This window comes from Anomaloglossus baeobatrachus, unplaced genomic scaffold (assembly GCF_048569485.1).
Source record: "Anomaloglossus baeobatrachus isolate aAnoBae1 unplaced genomic scaffold, aAnoBae1.hap1 Scaffold_600, whole genome shotgun sequence".
Taxonomy (NCBI): domain Eukaryota; kingdom Metazoa; phylum Chordata; class Amphibia; order Anura; family Aromobatidae; genus Anomaloglossus; species Anomaloglossus baeobatrachus.
In genome coordinates, this window is record NW_027444965.1 from 154,087 (window position 1) to 173,847 (window position 19,761).

The 19,761-nt window shown below is 46.6% G+C and overlaps 13 non-coding genes across 13 annotated transcripts; all 13 read right to left on the reverse strand.

The window, feature by feature from the left end:
• Positions 1–3,640: 3,640 nt before the first annotated feature.
• LOC142285447 (U2 spliceosomal RNA) lies at positions 3,641–3,831 on the reverse strand. Its single transcript, XR_012746840.1, has one exon. It is a non-coding gene; the product is annotated as a U2 spliceosomal RNA (small nuclear RNA).
• Positions 3,832–4,948: 1,117 nt separating this feature from the next.
• Positions 4,949–5,139, reverse strand: LOC142285448 (U2 spliceosomal RNA). Its single transcript, XR_012746841.1, has one exon. It is a non-coding gene; the product is annotated as a U2 spliceosomal RNA (small nuclear RNA).
• Positions 5,140–6,256: 1,117 nt separating this feature from the next.
• Positions 6,257–6,447, reverse strand: LOC142285449 (U2 spliceosomal RNA). The gene has a single exon (XR_012746842.1). It is a non-coding gene; the product is annotated as a U2 spliceosomal RNA (small nuclear RNA).
• Positions 6,448–7,564: 1,117 nt separating this feature from the next.
• On the reverse strand, positions 7,565–7,755 carry LOC142285451 (U2 spliceosomal RNA). The gene has a single exon (XR_012746843.1). It is a non-coding gene; the product is annotated as a U2 spliceosomal RNA (small nuclear RNA).
• Positions 7,756–8,872: 1,117 nt separating this feature from the next.
• Positions 8,873–9,063, reverse strand: LOC142285467 (U2 spliceosomal RNA). Its single transcript, XR_012746858.1, has one exon. It is a non-coding gene; the product is annotated as a U2 spliceosomal RNA (small nuclear RNA).
• Positions 9,064–10,180: 1,117 nt separating this feature from the next.
• On the reverse strand, positions 10,181–10,371 carry LOC142285452 (U2 spliceosomal RNA). Its single transcript, XR_012746844.1, has one exon. It is a non-coding gene; the product is annotated as a U2 spliceosomal RNA (small nuclear RNA).
• A 1,117-nt stretch (positions 10,372–11,488) lies between these two features.
• Positions 11,489–11,679, reverse strand: LOC142285453 (U2 spliceosomal RNA). Its single transcript, XR_012746845.1, has one exon. It is a non-coding gene; the product is annotated as a U2 spliceosomal RNA (small nuclear RNA).
• Positions 11,680–12,796: 1,117 nt separating this feature from the next.
• On the reverse strand, positions 12,797–12,987 carry LOC142285455 (U2 spliceosomal RNA). The gene has a single exon (XR_012746847.1). It is a non-coding gene; the product is annotated as a U2 spliceosomal RNA (small nuclear RNA).
• A 1,117-nt stretch (positions 12,988–14,104) lies between these two features.
• LOC142285456 (U2 spliceosomal RNA) lies at positions 14,105–14,295 on the reverse strand. Its single transcript, XR_012746848.1, has one exon. It is a non-coding gene; the product is annotated as a U2 spliceosomal RNA (small nuclear RNA).
• Positions 14,296–15,412: 1,117 nt separating this feature from the next.
• On the reverse strand, positions 15,413–15,603 carry LOC142285457 (U2 spliceosomal RNA). Its single transcript, XR_012746849.1, has one exon. It is a non-coding gene; the product is annotated as a U2 spliceosomal RNA (small nuclear RNA).
• A 1,115-nt stretch (positions 15,604–16,718) lies between these two features.
• Positions 16,719–16,909, reverse strand: LOC142285458 (U2 spliceosomal RNA). Its single transcript, XR_012746850.1, has one exon. It is a non-coding gene; the product is annotated as a U2 spliceosomal RNA (small nuclear RNA).
• A 1,116-nt stretch (positions 16,910–18,025) lies between these two features.
• LOC142285487 (U2 spliceosomal RNA) lies at positions 18,026–18,209 on the reverse strand. The gene has a single exon (XR_012746874.1). It is a non-coding gene; the product is annotated as a U2 spliceosomal RNA (small nuclear RNA).
• Positions 18,210–19,528: 1,319 nt separating this feature from the next.
• On the reverse strand, positions 19,529–19,719 carry LOC142285459 (U2 spliceosomal RNA). Its single transcript, XR_012746851.1, has one exon. It is a non-coding gene; the product is annotated as a U2 spliceosomal RNA (small nuclear RNA).
• Between the last annotated feature and the right edge of the window lie 42 nt (positions 19,720–19,761).

Below are 19,761 nucleotides of genomic sequence, written 5' to 3' on the forward strand. Positions count from 1 at the left end.
GGGTCTTCTAAAAGGGAGATATTTAACTTCCAAGAACCTTTCCCTTTTTTAAAAAGATCATCATGTTTTACATGAAAGGATAATAATTTATGGTCAGAAAATGCATTAGTTAGAAGCTCACATTTAAAAGGCAGCACGGACTTTGAGCAGAAAATAAAATCAATCCTGGAGCTACAGTTAACATTACTCCATGTTACCCAGTCCTGCAATGGTAAATCTCTATTACATTCCTTAAAAACATCGTTTAATCTAAAATCCAGCACAATGTTTCTAAGCATAAAAGAAGTTTTATCATAATTTCTGCTTGTTGCGCTGGAAATTCTTTTCTCACCACCAAGAATGCAATTAAAATCACCTGCTAAAACCATCGGGGTAGAGTCATTAAGAAATAAGGGTAACATATCTAACATTTCAGCTCTTTCTTGCTTGTCTGCGGATCCATAAAAATTTAAAAATTGCCATTTGTAACCATCAATAATAGCTTGAACTAATAAAATTCTGCCAGGTAAAATCTCTTGAACAGAATCAATAAACGCATTCCCCCTAAAAAGAATGGCGACCCCTGCTGACTTGGACCCATTTGACCCCGACCACACTGAGGGTCCATACGTCCAATCTTTCTGATACTCATGGTAATTTAAACTGTGTGATATAGAACACTCTTGTAAAAAGAATACAGTTGCAGTCAGAGTAGTAAGAAAATCAAACAACGCCACTCTTTTTGCCTGTGTTTTAAGCCCTCTCACATTTAGAGACACACCCTTAACCCCTGCCATAAGAGAAAAGAAGAAGGATAATTAAATATTTCTAAACTCTTACCTCAGCTGGTTCAGACGTCTCCTTCAGAGTAGGATAGATCGTCGGAGATGACCGTTTGCAAGGAGTCCGTATCTGAGGACTCCCCATTGGTTAACGTCTCAGGCTGCACACCTCCCGGGACAGACTGAGTTCTCATACTAGTAATTTGCATCTGGTCAGCTGACCCGTCTCCCTGCTCCAGACACTCCATCCCATCTCCTTTAAGGGAATAGTCAGGGAGAGTCTCATCGAGCACACGCGCCTCGGGTGTAATCAGCACATTGACCGGGGTCTCCGGGATCACGGAGGCAGCCACCCCAGTCCCCATCTCCATTTCTGAAGAGGGTAGGGTAACTCCCTCCTGCTGACACGCCATTGGGTTCCCACCATCATCCGGAGGGTCCGGAGGGGGTACTACCTCAGGTTCCCTCTGAGACCCCTGCAACTTACGTCTCTTTGGTCCAGAAGTCTGGCATCTGGGAGTCATCCCGGGAGTACACGAAGACGAGGATTGGCCTTTGGCAGATACTTCTGGCCTCTCTACGGAGGCCGCCTCCGGCCTTCTGCCCTGCCGTTCCCTCCTTTCCTTCGCCATTTCATCCGAGAAGGGGACGCCTTCTGCAGCCTGAGTTTGTTTCCTTGGCTCATCTCCGTCTCTCTCTCCATCCTCCCTTCCCACAGGCCTGTCCGAACCAGCCGAGGGTTGGTCAGGGGCCGAGGGCTTCTCCACTCGTGATTTTCCCCAGACATTCCTGTAGGGACATTTGAAAAAAGAGTGAGTGTTTGACATACAATTAGTACATATGCTTCCTTTTGGACATTTATCAGTCTTATGATCTTTACCTCCACAAGAAACACAAGTCACATCACAATCAGAATGTCCATATTTTTTACATTTACGACAAAAGGGAGGCATACCATTAAAAAAAAGGTCGCCATTCGTATTACCTATTTTAAAACGGGCTGGAGGTAAACGTATACCTCCTGCTACCGTAGGGTCCTTAATACAAGTGACAACATACCTCCATTTACTACTCCATATGCCACATTCATTCATTACCTTCCCTTGACACACCACCTTGGAAAAAAAATTATTAAGGAATGAAGTAATCTCAGTCTCAGTCACATAAGGAGAGTAAATTTTAACAATAAGAATCTTTACATCGTCAATTTTGTGTTCTACAATAGTTATACCTTTAAGGGATGGTTTCTTTTGGAAAATCACATCCGGATCCTTAGTTTTAGTACAGAAATCTCGGTGGATACCCTCTCCTGTAAAGGTAATATCGAACACACCTCGTCGAGGGTAGTCCTGGATGGCCAAGATTTCCTGTTTACGCACTGAGAAGGTGCGTTCAAGCACCTCTCCCACGACATATCTTAGGCCACGACCATCACTCCCTCCTTTATCGAAGTATACCCGTACCGTATGCTTTAGGCGAGCATAGGTGGGAATATCGCCAGGATCCGCATCCATGGCAACGGGGGATTTTCCGCAACAAAATACTCACTGGAAAATCCAAAGATAATCCAGCTGAGCGATCGCAACTCGTTGTCTGGGGACTAAGCCCACCTCCCAAAAGCAGCAGAGGATTGGATCCCACTACAAGAGTGGGACCCGCACCTAAGGCCAAAAGGCGGGGTACCCCAGACACCTAATGTGCTACAACCAGATGCTAGCAGGATTACCAACACCAGATCGCAGCCAAAAGGCCGAGAAGCGATAACCAGAATTGGTTTGGGCCTCGAGTGGCACCCTGGCCTATGCCGGACACATCTTAGGGAGAGAGAGCGAGAGGGAGACAAACCCACGCCTACACAAGACATTTTGTCACCCAAGCCAACCCTTGAAAAGGCTGCTTTGCAGAGCAAAAACAAGAAGAATGGTGCGTTTTGCAGCCGCCGCCCACTGCAATGAATCTGAATAACTCCTCCTTTAGGGCGCAAGCAACTCCCCTCCCCCTTGCAGTCTTTCCAATTCACGATACAAAAAGACGGACAGGACAGGTTGCCTGACTTTCCGTCACTGCCACCCTTTGCCATCCTTACCCGTAGAAAGCCCTTTCATCATCCCCAAACCCTAATCTTTTCCCTTTCCTTCCCAGCCCCCAAACCCTGCCCTCTGTACCTTTCTCACCACCCGCTTCCCTTCTCCTGTCATCCCCCTACCACCCGGGAAAAAAAGAGATTGCCCCCTCCTTCCACTAGCCCACCCTCCCACCCAAAGAACAACTTCTTCTGCGCAGCTTGTTTTCTAGGCAGCAGCGCTATTGTGATGTCATCGGGGGGCATTGTGACAAGCCGCCAGTGTTCCGTCTCTTCATGTTGTGCACTGTTCAAACCGAAAATACATCAACAGGCAGGCTACAGAAAAGCTTACTAACAAAGGTTAGAGAGGGGCTTTCTCAGAGGGCTTTTTACAGTTTGTCTATTCCCAATTAGCCGGTTTAGTATACTTAATGAAAGTACTAATTCTTTCATAGGCCGCCCATTCTTAGTATTTGACGTTCAGGTAACAACAGGTAACTTTATTTGGAGTGGAAGCAGAGAGATAACACCAGATGCCAATTGTAGATCCTCTCACACCTGTGGTCACTGCAGCATCTGACTCCACTTTGTCCAAAAGGGATCTATTCCATTCAATTACACATGATCTAGATTAGACTGACAACAAGATACTGCACGGGACATAGCAGAGTTGGTGAAGTTGAGTGGTGATGAGTTTGCTATTTGGATGAATAAAGCAAGTAAAAAGTGTGTTAGATAAAAATTCATTTCAATTCGCTAATCGGGCTAATATGAATCAGGTGAATCGAGTTCTGCTTTTGGAAACTGGGTTAAGAAGGGGTGCACCGTTCCTGGAGGTACTGCAATACCAGGTCAATGCGTGGAGTGGACAGAGCAAGCTCTTTTTCCATCTCCCTGTTCTAAAAATCCATTTAATATATGGTCCCCAGATAGGGGACGTATCAGATATTAAACTGATAAGAACAGATACTACACTTGATCTTAGCCAAAAGGCCGAGAAGCGATAACCAGAATTGGTTTGGGCCTCGAGTGGCACCCTGGCCTATGCCGGACACATCTTAGGGAGAGAGAGCGAGAGGGAGACAAACCCACGCCTACACAAGACATTTTGTCACCCAAGCCAACCCTTGAAAAGGCTGCTTTGCAGAGCAAAAACAAGAAGAATGGTGCGTTTTGCAGCCGCCGCCCACTGCAATGAATCTGAATAACTCCTCCTTTAGGGCGCAAGCAACTCCCCTCCCCCTTGCAGTCTTTCCAATTCACGATACAAAAAGACGGACAGGACAGGTTGCCTGACTTTCCGTCACTGCCACCCTTTGCCATCCTTACCCGTAGAAAGCCCTTTCATCATCCCCAAACCCTAATCTTTTCCCTTTCCTTCCCAGCCCCCAAACCCTGCCCTCTGTACCTTTCTCACCACCCGCTTCCCTTCTCCTGTCATCCCCCTACCACCCGGGAAAAAAAGAGATTGCCCCCTCCTTCCACTAGCCCACCCTCCCACCCAAAGAACAACTTCTTCTGCGCAGCTTGTTTTCTAGGCAGCAGCGCTATTGTGATGTCATCGGGGGGCATTGTGACAAGCCGCCAGTGTTCCGTCTCTTCATGTTGTGCACTGTTCAAACCGAAAATACATCAACAGGCAGGCTACAGAAAAGCTTACTAACAAAGGTTAGAGAGGGGCTTTCTCAGAGGGCTTTTTACAGTTTGTCTATTCCCAATTAGCCGGTTTAGTATACTTAATGAAAGTACTAATTCTTTCATAGGCCGCCCATTCTTAGTATTTGACGTTCAGGTAACAACAGGTAACTTTATTTGGAGTGGAAGCAGAGAGATAACACCAGATGCCAATTGTAGATCCTCTCACACCTGTGGTCACTGCAGCATCTGACTCCACTTTGTCCAAAAGGGATCTATTCCATTCAATTACACATGATCTAGATTAGACTGACAACAAGATACTGCACGGGACATAGCAGAGTTGGTGAAGTTGAGTGGTGATGAGTTTGCTATTTGGATGAATAAAGCAAGTAAAAAGTGTGTTAGATAAAAATTCATTTCAATTCGCTAATCGGGCTAATATGAATCAGGTGAATTGAGTTCTGCTTTTGGAAACTGGGTTAAGAAGGGGTGCACCGTTCCTGGAGGTACTGCAATACCAGGTCAATGCGTGGAGTGGACAGAGCAAGCTCTTTTTCCATCTCCCTGTTCTAAAAATCCATTTAATATATGGTCCCCAGATAGGGGACGTATCAGATATTAAACTGATAAGAACAGATACTACACTTGATCTTAGCCAAAAGGCCGAGAAGCGATAACCAGAATTGGTTTGGGCCTCGAGTGGCACCCTGGCCTATGCCGGACACATCTTAGGGAGAGAGAGCGAGAGGGAGACAAACCCACGCCTACACAAGACATTTTGTCACCCAAGCCAACCCTTGAAAAGGCTGCTTTGCAGAGCAAAAACAAGAAGAATGGTGCGTTTTGCAGCTGCCGCCCACTGCAATGAATCTGAATAACTCCTCCTTTAGGGCGCAAGCAACTCCCCTCCCCCTTGCAGTCTTTCCAATTCACGATACAAAAAGACGGACAGGACAGGTTGCCTGACTTTCCGTCACTGCCACCCTTTGCCATCCTTACCCGTAGAAAGCCCTTTCATCATCCCCAAACCCTAATCTTTTCCCTTTCCTTCCCAGCCCCCAAACCCTGCCCTCTGTACCTTTCTCACCACCCGCTTCCCTTCTCCTGTCATCCCCCTACCACCCGGGAAAAAAAGAGATTGCCCCCTCCTTCCACTAGCCCACCCTCCCACCCAAAGAACAACTTCTTCTGCGCAGCTTGTTTTCTAGGCAGCAGCGCTATTGTGATGTCATCGGGGGGCATTGTGACAAGCCGCCAGTGTTCCGTCTCTTCATGTTGTGCACTGTTCAAACCGAAAATACATCAACAGGCAGGCTACAGAAAAGCTTACTAACAAAGGTTAGAGAGGGGCTTTCTCAGAGGGCTTTTTACAGTTTGTCTATTCCCAATTAGCCGGTTTAGTATACTTAATGAAAGTACTAATTCTTTCATAGGCCGCCCATTCTTAGTATTTGACGTTCAGGTAACAACAGGTAACTTTATTTGGAGTGGAAGCAGAGAGATAACACCAGATGCCAATTGTAGATCCTCTCACACCTGTGGTCACTGCAGCATCTGACTCCACTTTGTCCAAAAGGGATCTATTCCATTCAATTACACATGATCTAGATTAGACTGACAACAAGATACTGCACGGGACATAGCAGAGTTGGTGAAGTTGAGTGGTGATGAGTTTGCTATTTGGATGAATAAAGCAAGTAAAAAGTGTGTTAGATAAAAATTCATTTCAATTCGCTAATCGGGCTAATATGAATCAGGTGAATCGAGTTCTGCTTTTGGAAACTGGGTTAAGAAGGGGTGCACCGTTCCTGGAGGTACTGCAATACCAGGTCAATGCGTGGAGTGGACAGAGCAAGCTCTTTTTCCATCTCCCTGTTCTAAAAATCCATTTAATATATGGTCCCCAGATAGGGGACGTATCAGATATTAAACTGATAAGAACAGATACTACACTTGATCTTAGCCAAAAGGCCGAGAAGCGATAACCAGAATTGGTTTGGGCCTCGAGTGGCACCCTGGCCTATGCCGGACACATCTTAGGGAGAGAGAGCGAGAGGGAGACAAACCCACGCCTACACAAGACATTTTGTCACCCAAGCCAACCCTTGAAAAGGCTGCTTTGCAGAGCAAAAACAAGAAGAATGGTGCGTTTTGCAGCCGCCGCCCACTGCAATGAATCTGAATAACTCCTCCTTTAGGGCGCAAGCAACTCCCCTCCCCCTTGCAGTCTTTCCAATTCACGATACAAAAAGACGGACAGGACAGGTTGCCTGACTTTCCGTCACTGCCACCCTTTGCCATCCTTACCCGTAGAAAGCCCTTTCATCATCCCCAAACCCTAATCTTTTCCCTTTCCTTCCCAGCCCCCAAACCCTGCCCTCTGTACCTTTCTCACCACCCGCTTCCCTTCTCCTGTCATCCCCCTACCACCCGGGAAAAAAAGAGATTGCCCCCTCCTTCCACTAGCCCACCCTCCCACCCAAAGAACAACTTCTTCTGCGCAGCTTGTTTTCTAGGCAGCAGCGCTATTGTGATGTCATCGGGGGGCATTGTGACAAGCCGCCAGTGTTCCGTCTCTTCATGTTGTGCACTGTTCAAACCGAAAATACATCAACAGGCAGGCTACAGAAAAGCTTACTAACAAAGGTTAGAGAGGGGCTTTCTCAGAGGGCTTTTTACAGTTTGTCTATTCCCAATTAGCCGGTTTAGTATACTTAATGAAAGTACTAATTCTTTCATAGGCCGCCCATTCTTAGTATTTGACGTTCAGGTAACAACAGGTAACTTTATTTGGAGTGGAAGCAGAGAGATAACACCAGATGCCAATTGTAGATCCTCTCACACCTGTGGTCACTGCAGCATCTGACTCCACTTTGTCCAAAAGGGATCTATTCCATTCAATTACACATGATCTAGATTAGACTGACAACAAGATACTGCACGGGACATAGCAGAGTTGGTGAAGTTGAGTGGTGATGAGTTTGCTATTTGGATGAATAAAGCAAGTAAAAAGTGTGTTAGATAAAAATTCATTTCAATTCGCTAATCGGGCTAATATGAATCAGGTGAATCGAGTTCTGCTTTTGGAAACTGGGTTAAGAAGGGGTGCACCGTTCCTGGAGGTACTGCAATACCAGGTCAATGCGTGGAGTGGACAGAGCAAGCTCTTTTTCCATCTCCCTGTTCTAAAAATCCATTTAATATATGGTCCCCAGATAGGGGACGTATCAGATATTAAACTGATAAGAACAGATACTACACTTGATCTTAGCCAAAAGGCCGAGAAGCGATAACCAGAATTGGTTTGGGCCTCGAGTGGCACCCTGGCCTATGCCGGACACATCTTAGGGAGAGAGAGCGAGAGGGAGACAAACCCACGCCTACACAAGACATTTTGTCACCCAAGCCAACCCTTGAAAAGGCTGCTTTGCAGAGCAAAAACAAGAAGAATGGTGCGTTTTGCAGCCGCCGCCCACTGCAATGAATCTGAATAACTCCTCCTTTAGGGCGCAAGCAACTCCCCTCCCCCTTGCAGTCTTTCCAATTCACGATACAAAAAGACGGACAGGACAGGTTGCCTGACTTTCCGTCACTGCCACCCTTTGCCATCCTTACCCGTAGAAAGCCCTTTCATCATCCCCAAACCCTAATCTTTTCCCTTTCCTTCCCAGCCCCCAAACCCTGCCCTCTGTACCTTTCTCACCACCCGCTTCCCTTCTCCTGTCATCCCCCTACCACCCGGGAAAAAAAGAGATTGCCCCCTCCTTCCACTAGCCCACCCTCCCACCCAAAGAACAACTTCTTCTGCGCAGCTTGTTTTCTAGGCAGCAGCGCTATTGTGATGTCATCGGGGGGCATTGTGACAAGCCGCCAGTGTTCCGTCTCTTCATGTTGTGCACTGTTCAAACCGAAAATACATCAACAGGCAGGCTACAGAAAAGCTTACTAACAAAGGTTAGAGAGGGGCTTTCTCAGAGGGCTTTTTACAGTTTGTCTATTCCCAATTAGCCGGTTTAGTATACTTAATGAAAGTACTAATTCTTTCATAGGCCGCCCATTCTTAGTATTTGACGTTCAGGTAACAACAGGTAACTTTATTTGGAGTGGAAGCAGAGAGATAACACCAGATGCCAATTGTAGATCCTCTCACACCTGTGGTCACTGCAGCATCTGACTCCACTTTGTCCAAAAGGGATCTATTCCATTCAATTACACATGATCTAGATTAGACTGACAACAAGATACTGCACGGGACATAGCAGAGTTGGTGAAGTTGAGTGGTGATGAGTTTGCTATTTGGATGAATAAAGCAAGTAAAAAGTGTGTTAGATAAAAATTCATTTCAATTCGCTAATCGGGCTAATATGAATCAGGTGAATCGAGTTCTGCTTTTGGAAACTGGGTTAAGAAGGGGTGCACCGTTCCTGGAGGTACTGCAATACCAGGTCAATGCGTGGAGTGGACAGAGCAAGCTCTTTTTCCATCTCCCTGTTCTAAAAATCCATTTAATATATGGTCCCCAGATAGGGGACGTATCAGATATTAAACTGATAAGAACAGATACTACACTTGGTCTTAGCCAAAAGGCCGAGAAGCGATAACCAGAATTGGTTTGGGCCTCGAGTGGCACCCTGGCCTATGCCGGACACATCTTAGGGAGAGAGAGCGAGAGGGAGACAAACCCACGCCTACACAAGACATTTTGTCACCCAAGCCAACCCTTGAAAAGGCTGCTTTGCAGAGCAAAAACAAGAAGAATGGTGCGTTTTGCAGCCGCCGCCCACTGCAATGAATCTGAATAACTCCTCCTTTAGGGCGCAAGCAACTCCCCTCCCCCTTGCAGTCTTTCCAATTCACGATACAAAAAGACGGACAGGACAGGTTGCCTGACTTTCCGTCACTGCCACCCTTTGCCATCCTTACCCGTAGAAAGCCCTTTCATCATCCCCAAACCCTAATCTTTTCCCTTTCCTTCCCAGCCCCCAAACCCTGCCCTCTGTACCTTTCTCACCACCCGCTTCCCTTCTCCTGTCATCCCCCTACCACCCGGGAAAAAAAGAGATTGCCCCCTCCTTCCACTAGCCCACCCTCCCACCCAAAGAACAACTTCTTCTGCGCAGCTTGTTTTCTAGGCAGCAGCGCTATTGTGATGTCATCGGGGGGCATTGTGACAAGCCGCCAGTGTTCCGTCTCTTCATGTTGTGCACTGTTCAAACCGAAAATACATCAACAGGCAGGCTACAGAAAAGCTTACTAACAAAGGTTAGAGAGGGGCTTTCTCAGAGGGCTTTTTACAGTTTGTCTATTCCCAATTAGCCGGTTTAGTATACTTAATGAAAGTACTAATTCTTTCATAGGCCGCCCATTCTTAGTATTTGACGTTCAGGTAACAACAGGTAACTTTATTTGGAGTGGAAGCAGAGAGATAACACCAGATGCCAATTGTAGATCCTCTCACACCTGTGGTCACTGCAGCATCTGACTCCACTTTGTCCAAAAGGGATCTATTCCATTCAATTACACATGATCTAGATTAGACTGACAACAAGATACTGCACGGGACATAGCAGAGTTGGTGAAGTTGAGTGGTGATGAGTTTGCTATTTGGATGAATAAAGCAAGTAAAAAGTGTGTTAGATAAAAATTCATTTCAATTCGCTAATCGGGCTAATATGAATCAGGTGAATCGAGTTCTGCTTTTGGAAACTGGGTTAAGAAGGGGTGCACCGTTCCTGGAGGTACTGCAATACCAGGTCAATGCGTGGAGTGGACAGAGCAAGCTCTTTTTCCATCTCCCTGTTCTAAAAATCCATTTAATATATGGTCCCCAGATAGGGGACGTATCAGATATTAAACTGATAAGAACAGATACTACACTTGATCTTAGCCAAAAGGCCGAGAAGCGATAACCAGAATTGGTTTGGGCCTCGAGTGGCACCCTGGCCTATGCCGGACACATCTTAGGGAGAGAGAGCGAGAGGGAGACAAACCCACGCCTACACAAGACATTTTGTCACCCAAGCCAACCCTTGAAAAGGCTGCTTTGCAGAGCAAAAACAAGAAGAATGGTGCGTTTTGCAGCCGCCGCCCACTGCAATGAATCTGAATAACTCCTCCTTTAGGGCGCAAGCAACTCCCCTCCCCCTTGCAGTCTTTCCAATTCACGATACAAAAAGACGGACAGGACAGGTTGCCTGACTTTCCGTCACTGCCACCCTTTGCCATCCTTACCCGTAGAAAGCCCTTTCATCATCCCCAAACCCTAATCTTTTCCCTTTCCTTCCCAGCCCCCAAACCCTGCCCTCTGTACCTTTCTCACCACCCGCTTCCCTTCTCCTGTCATCCCCCTACCACCCGGGAAAAAAAGAGATTGCCCCCTCCTTCCACTAGCCCACCCTCCCACCCAAAGAACAACTTCTTCTGCGCAGCTTGTTTTCTAGGCAGCAGCGCTATTGTGATGTCATCGGGGGGCATTGTGACAAGCCGCCAGTGTTCCGTCTCTTCATGTTGTGCACTGTTCAAACCGAAAATACATCAACAGGCAGGCTACAGAAAAGCTTACTAACAAAGGTTAGAGAGGGGCTTTCTCAGAGGGCTTTTTACAGTTTGTCTATTCCCAATTAGCCGGTTTAGTATACTTAATGAAAGTACTAATTCTTTCATAGGCCGCCCATTCTTAGTATTTGACGTTCAGGTAACAACAGGTAACTTTATTTGGAGTGGAAGCAGAGAGATAACACCAGATGCCAATTGTAGATCCTCTCACACCTGTGGTCACTGCAGCATCTGACTCCACTTTGTCCAAAAGGGATCTATTCCATTCAATTACACATGATCTAGATTAGACTGACAACAAGATACTGCACGGGACATAGCAGAGTTGGTGAAGTTGAGTGGTGATGAGTTTGCTATTTGGATGAATAAAGCAAGTAAAAAGTGTGTTAGATAAAAATTCATTTCAATTCGCTAATCGGGCTAATATGAATCAGGTGAATCGAGTTCTGCTTTTGGAAACTGGGTTAAGAAGGGGTGCACCGTTCCTGGAGGTACTGCAATACCAGGTCAATGCGTGGAGTGGACAGAGCAAGCTCTTTTTCCATCTCCCTGTTCTAAAAATCCATTTAATATATGGTCCCCAGATAGGGGACGTATCAGATATTAAACTGATAAGAACAGATACTACACTTGATCTTAGCCAAAAGGCCGAGAAGCGATAACCAGAATTGGTTTGGGCCTCGAGTGGCACCCTGGCCTATGCCGGACACATCTTAGGGAGAGAGAGCGAGAGGGAGACAAACCCACGCCTACACAAGACATTTTGTCACCCAAGCCAACCCTTGAAAAGGCTGCTTTGCAGAGCAAAAACAAGAAGAATGGTGCGTTTTGCAGCCGCCGCCCACTGCAATGAATCTGAATAACTCCTCCTTTAGGGCGCAAGCAACTCCCCTCCCCCTTGCAGTCTTTCCAATTCACGATACAAAAAGACGGACAGGACAGGTTGCCTGACTTTCCGTCACTGCCACCCTTTGCCATCCTTACCCGTAGAAAGCCCTTTCATCATCCCCAAACCCTAATCTTTTCCCTTTCCTTCCCAGCCCCCAAACCCTGCCCTCTGTACCTTTCTCACCACCCGCTTCCCTTCTCCTGTCATCCCCCTACCACCCGGGAAAAAAAGAGATTGCCCCCTCCTTCCACTAGCCCACCCTCCCACCCAAAGAACAACTTCTTCTGCGCAGCTTGTTTTCTAGGCAGCAGCGCTATTGTGATGTCATCGGGGGGCATTGTGACAAGCCGCCAGTGTTCCGTCTCTTCATGTTGTGCACTGTTCAAACCGAAAATACATCAACAGGCAGGCTACAGAAAAGCTTACTAACAAAGGTTAGAGAGGGGCTTTCTCAGAGGGCTTTTTACAGTTTGTCTATTCCCAATTAGCCGGTTTAGTATACTTAATGAAAGTACTAATTCTTTCATAGGCCGCCCATTCTTAGTATTTGACGTTCAGGTAACAACAGGTAACTTTATTTGGAGTGGAAGCAGAGAGATAACACCAGATGCCAATTGTAGATCCTCTCACACCTGTGGTCACTGCAGCATCTGACTCCACTTTGTCCAAAAGGGATCTATTCCATTCAATTACACATGATCTAGATTAGACTGACAACAAGATACTGCACGGGACATAGCAGAGTTGGTGAAGTTGAGTGGTGATGAGTTTGCTATTTGGATGAATAAAGCAAGTAAAAAGTGTGTTAGATAAAAATTCATTTCAATTCGCTAATCGGGCTAATATGAATCAGGTGAATCGAGTTCTGCTTTTGGAAACTGGGTTAAGAAGGGGTGCACCGTTCCTGGAGGTACTGCAATACCAGGTCAATGCGTGGAGTGGACAGAGCAAGCTCTTTTTCCATCTCCCTGTTCTAAAAATCCATTTAATATATGGTCCCCAGATAGGGGACGTATCAGATATTAAACTGATAAGAACAGATACTACACTTGATCTTAGCCAAAAGGCCGAGAAGCGATAACCAGAATTGGTTTGGGCCTCGAGTGGCACCCTGGCCTATGCCGGACACATCTTAGGGAGAGAGAGCGAGAGGGAGACAAACCCACGCCTACACAAGACATTTTGTCACCCAAGCCAACCCTTGAAAAGGCTGCTTTGCAGAGCAAAAACAAGAAGAATGGTGCGTTTTGCAGCCGCCGCCCACTGCAATGAATCTGAATAACTCCTCCTTTAGGGCGCAAGCAACTCCCCTCCCCCTTGCAGTCTTTCCAATTCACGATACAAAAAGACGGACAGGACAGGTTGCCTGACTTTCCGTCACTGCCACCCTTTGCCATCCTTACCCGTAGAAAGCCCTTTCATCATCCCCAAACCCTAATCTTTTCCCTTTCCTTCCCAGCCCCCAAACCCTGCCCTCTGTACCTTTCTCACCACCCGCTTCCCTTCTCCTGTCATCCCCCTACCACCCGGGAAAAAAAGAGATTGCCCCCTCCTTCCACTAGCCCACCCTCCCACCCAAAGAACAACTTCTTCTGCGCAGCTTGTTTTCTAGGCAGCAGCGCTATTGTGATGTCATCGGGGGGCATTGTGACAAGCCGCCAGTGTTCCGTCTCTTCATGTTGTGCACTGTTCAAACCGAAAATACATCAACAGGCAGGCTACAGAAAAGCTTACTAACAAAGGTTAGAGAGGGGCTTTCTCAGAGGGCTTTTTACAGTTTGTCTATTCCCAATTAGCCGGTTTAGTATACTTAATGAAAGTACTAATTCTTTCATAGGCCGCCCATTCTTAGTATTTGACGTTCAGGTAACAACAGGTAACTTTATTTGGAGTGGAAGCAGAGAGATAACACCAGATGCCAATTGTAGATCCTCTCACACCTGTGGTCACTGCAGCATCTGACTCCACTTTGTCCAAAAGGGATCTATTCCATTCAATTACACATGATCTAGATTAGACTGACAACAAGATACTGCACGGGACATAGCAGAGTTGGTGAAGTTGAGTGGTGATGAGTTTGCTATTTGGATGAATAAAGCAAGTAAAAAGTGTGTTAGATAAAAATTCATTTCAATTCGCTAATCGGGCTAATATGAATCAGGTGAATCGAGTTCTGCTTTTGGAAACTGGGTTAAGAAGGGGTGCACCGTTCCTGGAGGTACTGCAATACCAGGTCAATGCGTGGAGTGGACAGAGCAAGCTCTTTTTCCATCTCCCTGTTCTAAAAATCCATTTAATATATGGTCCCCAGATAGGGGACGTATCAGATATTAAACTGATAAGAACAGATACTACACTTGATCTTAGCCAAAAGGCCGAGAAGCGATAACCAGAATTGGTTTGGGCCTCGAGTGGCACCCTGGCCTATGCCGGACACATCTTAGGGAGAGAGAGCGAGAGGGAGACAAACCCACGCCTACACAAGACATTTTGTCACCCAAGCCAACCCTTGAAAAGGCTGCTTTGCAGAGCAAAAACAAGAAGAATGGTGCGTTTTGCAGCCGCCGCCCACTGCAATGAATCTGAATAACTCCTCCTTTAGGGCGCAAGCAACTCCCCTCCCCCTTGCAGTCTTTCCAATTCACGATACAAAAAGACGGACAGGACAGGTTGCCTGACTTTCCGTCACTGCCACCCTTTGCCATCCTTACCCGTAGAAAGCCCTTTCATCATCCCCAAACCCTAATCTTTTCCCTTTCCTTCCCAGCCCCCAAACCCTGCCCTCTGTACCTTTCTCACCACCCGCTTCCCTTCTCCTGTCATCCCCCTACCACCCGGGAAAAAAAGAGATTGCCCCCTCCTTCCACTAGCCCACCCTCCCACCCAAAGAACAACTTCTTCTGCGCAGCTTGTTTTCTAGGCAGCAGCGCTATTGTGATGTCATCGGGGGGCATTGTGACAAGCCGCCAGTGTTCCGTCTCTTCATGTTGTGCACTGTTCAAACCGAAAATACATCAACAGGCAGGCTACAGAAAAGCTTACTAACAAAGGTTAGAGAGGGGCTTTCTCAGAGGGCTTTTTACAGTTTGTCTATTCCCAATTAGCCGGTTTAGTATACTTAATGAAAGTACTAATTCTTTCATAGGCCGCCCATTCTTAGTATTTGACGTTCAGGTAACAACAGGTAACTTTATTTGGAGTGGAAGCAGAGAGATAACACCAGATGCCAATTGTAGATCCTCTCACACCTGTGGTCACTGCAGCATCTGACTCCACTTTGTCCAAAAGGGATCTATTCCATTCAATTACACATGATCTAGATTAGACTGACAACAAGATACTGCACGGGACATAGCAGAGTTGGTGAAGTTGAGTGGTGATGAGTTTGCTATTTGGATGAATAAAGCAAGTAAAAAGTGTGTTAGATAAAAATTCATTTCAATTCGCTAATCGGGCTAATATGAATCAGGTGAATCGAGTTCTGCTTTTGGAAACTGGGTTAAGAAGGGGTGCACCGTTCCTGGAGGTACTGCAATACCAGGTCAATGCGTGGAGTGGACAGAGCAAGCTCTTTTTCCATCTCCCTGTTCTAAAAATCCATTTAATATATGGTCCCCAGATAGGGGACGTATCAGATATTAAACTGATAAGAACAGATACTACACTTGATCTTAGCCAAAAGGCCGAGAAGCGATAACCAGAATTGGTTTGGGCCTCGAGTGGCACCCTGGCCTATGCCGGACACATCTTAGGGAGAGAGAGCGAGAGGGAGACAAACCCACGCCTACACAAGACATTTTGTCACCCAAGCCAACCCTTGAAAAGGCTGCTTTGCAGAGCAAAAACAAGAAGAATGGTGCGTTTTGCAGCCGCCGCCCACTGCAATGAATCTGAATAACTCCTCCTTTAGGGCGCAAGCAACTCCCCTCCCCCTTGCAGTCTTTCCAATTCACGATACAAAAAGACGGACAGGACAGGTTGCCTGACTTTCCGTCACTGCCACCCTTTGCCATCCTTACCCGTAGAAAGCCCTTTCATCATCCCCAAACCCTAATCTTTTCCCTTTCCTTCCCAGCCCCCAAACCCTGCCCTCTGTACCTTTCTCACCACCCGCTTCCCTTCTCCTGTCATCCCCCTACCACCCGGGAAAAAAAGAGATTGCCCCCTCCTTCCACTAGCCCACCCTCCCACCCAAAGAACAACTTCTTCTGCGCAGCTTGTTTTCTAGGCAGCAGCGCTATTGTGATGTCATCGGGGGGCATTGTGACAAGCCGCCAGTGTTCCGTCTCTTCATGTTGTGCACTGTTCAAACCGAAAATACATCAACAGGCAGGCTACAGAAAAGCTTACTAACAAAGGTTAGAGAGGGGCTTTCTCAGAGGGCTTTTTACAGTTTGTCTATTCCCAATTAGCCGGTTTAGTATACTTAATGAAAGTACTAATTCTTTCATAGGCCGCCCATTCTTAGTATTTGACGTTCAGGTAACAACAGGTAACTTTATTTGGAGTGGAAGCAGAGAGATAACACCAGATGCCAATTGTAGATCCTCTCACACCTGTGGTCACTGCAGCATCTGACTCCACTTTGTCCAAAAGGGATCTATTCCATTCAATTACACATGATCTAGATTAGACTGACAACAAGATACTGCACGGGACATAGCAGAGTTGGTGAAGTTGAGTGGTGATGAGTTTGCTATTTGGATGAATAAAGCAAGTAAAAAGTGTGTTAGATAAAAATTCATTTCAATTCGCTAATCGGGCTAATATGAATCAGGTGAATCGAGTCTGCTTTTGGAAACTGGTTAAGAAGGGGTGCACCGTTCCTGGAGGTACTGCAATACCAGGTCAATGCGTGGAGTGGACAGAGCAAGCTCTTTTTCCATCTCCCTGTTCTAAAAATCCATTTAATATATGGTCCCCAGATAGGGGACGTATCAGATATTAAACTGATAAGAACAGATACTACACTTGATCTTAGCCAAAAGGCCGAGAAGCGATAACCAGAATTGGTTTGGGCCTCGAGTGGCACCCTGGCCTATGCCGGACACATCTTAGGGAGAGAGAGCGAGAGGGAGACAAACCCACGCCTACACAAGACATTTTGTCACCCAAGCCAACCCTTGAAAAGGCTGCTTTGCAGAGCAAAAACAAGAAGAATGGTGCGTTTTGCAGCCGCCGCCCACTGCAATGAATCTGAATAATCCTCCTTTAGGGCGCAAGCAACTCCCCTCCCCCTTGCAGTCTTTCCAATTCACGATACAAAAAGACGGACAGGACAGGTTGCCTGACTTTCCGTCACTGCCACCCTTTGCCATCCTTACCCGTAGAAAGCCCTTTCATCATCCCCAAACCCTAATCTTTTCCCTTTCCTTCCCAGCCCCCAAACCCTGCCCTCTGTACCTTTCTCACCACCCGCTTCCCTTCTCCTGTCATCCCCCTACCACCCGGGAAAAAAAGAGATTGCCCCCTCCTTCCACTAGCCCACCCTCCCACCCAAAGAACAACTTCTTCTGCGCAGCTTGTTTTCTAGGCAGCAGCGCTATTGTGATGTCATCGGGGGGCATTGTGACAAGCCGCCAGTGTTCCGTCTCTTCATGTTGTGCACTGTTCAAACCGAAAATACATCAACAGGCAGGCTACAGAAAAGCTTACTAACAAAGGTTAGAGAGGGGCTTTCTCAGAGGGCTTTTTACAGTTTGTCTATTCCCAATTAGCCGGTTTAGTATACTTAATGAAAGTACTAATTCTTTCATAGGCCGCCCATTCTTAGTATTTGACGTTCAGGTAACAACAGGTAACTTTATTTGGAGTGGAAGCAGAGAGATAACACCAGATGCCAATTGTAGATCCTCTCACACCTGTGGTCACTGCAGCATCTGACTCCACTTTGTCCAAAAGGGATCTATTCCATTCAATTACACATGATCTAGATTAGACTGACAACAAGATACTGCACGGGACATAGCAGAGTTGGTGAAGTTGAGTGGTGATGAGTTTGCTATTTGGATGAATAAAGCAAGTAAAAAGTGTGTTAGATAAAAATTCATTTCAATTCGCTAATCGGGCTAATATGAATCAGGTGAATCGAGTTCTGCTTTTGGAAACTGGGTTAAGAAGGGGTGCACCGTTCCTGGAGGTACTGCAATACCAGGTCAATGCGTGGAGTGGACAGAGCAAGCTCTTTTTCCATCTCCTGTTCTAAAAATCCATTTAATATATGGTCCCCAGATAGGGGACGTATCAGATATTAAACTGATAAGAACAGATGAGATTTCATCCGCAAATTTCAGAAAACGGTCATCGGCCACCACACAAAAGCGCAGTGCCGCAGGTGATCGCCTCCCGAGCCCAGGAACCACCAGCCATAAGGGGACGTAAGCACCAAAAGGCGCAACAATCCCCGAGGCGGCGGTTGTGCAAGCCCGGGCCCCTCCCAGCCAAGACCAAGGCAAACCCAATGAAGGGACTACACTTGATCTTAGCCAAAAGGCCGAGAAGCGATAACCAGAATTGGTTTGGGCCTCGAGTGGCACCCTGGCCTATGCCGGACACATCTTAGGGAGAGAGAGCGAGAGGGAGACAAACCCACGCCTACACAAGACATTTTGTCACCCAAGCCAACCCTTGAAAAGGCTGCTTTGCAGAGCAAAAACAAGAAGAATGGTGCGTTTTGCAGCCGCCGCCCACTGCAATGAATCTGAATAACTCCTCCTTTAGGGCGCAAGCAACTCCCCTCCCCCTTGCAGTCTTTCCAATTCACGATACAAAAAGACGGACAGGACAGGTTGCCTGACTTTCCGTCACTGCCACCCTTTGCCATCCTTACCCGTAGAAAGCCTTTCATCATCCCCAAACCCTAATCTTTTCCCTTTCCTTCCCAGCCCCCAAACCCTGCCCTCTGTACCTTTCTCACCACCCGCTTCCCTTCTCCTGTCATCCCCCTACCACCCGGGAAAAAAAGAGATTGCCCCCTCCTTCCACTAGCCCACCCTCCCACCCAAAGAACAACTTCTTCTGCGCAGCTTGTTTTCTAGGCAGCAGCGCTATTGTGATGTCATCGGGGGGCATTGTGACAAGCCGCCAGTGTTCCGTCTCTTCATGTTGTGCACTGTTCAAACCGAAAATACATCAACAGGCAGGCTACAGAAAAGCTTACTAACAAAGGTTAGAGAGGGGCTTTCTCAGAGGGCTTTTTACAGTTTGTCTATTCCCAATTAGCCGGTTTAGTATACTTAATGAAAGTACTAATTCTTTCATAGGCCGCCCATTCTTAGTATTTGACGTTCAGGTAACAACAGGTAACTTTATTTGGAGTGGAAGCAGAGAGATAACACCAGATGCCAATTGTAGATCCTCTCACACCTGTGGTCACTGCAGCATCTGACTCCACTTTGTCCAAAAGGGATCTATTCCATTCAATTACACATGATCTAGATTAGACTGACAACAAGATACTGCACGGGACATAGCAGAGTTGGTGAAGTTGAGTGGTGATGAGTTTGCTATTTGGATGAATAAAGCAAGTAAAAGTGTGTTAGATAAAAATTCATTTCAATTCGCTAATCGGGCTAATATGAATCAGGTGAATCGAGTTCTGCTTTTGGAAACTGGGTTAAGAAGGGGTGCACCGTTCCTGGAGGTACTGCAATACCAGGTCAATGCGTGGAGTGGACAGAGCAAGCTCTTTTTCCATCTCCCTGTTCTAAAAATCCATTTAATATATGGTCCCCAGATAGGGGACGTATCAGATATTAAACTGATAAGAACAGATACTACACTTGATCTTAGCCAAAAGGCCGAGAAGCGATAACCAGAATTGGTTTGGGCCTCGAGTGGCACCCTGGCCTATG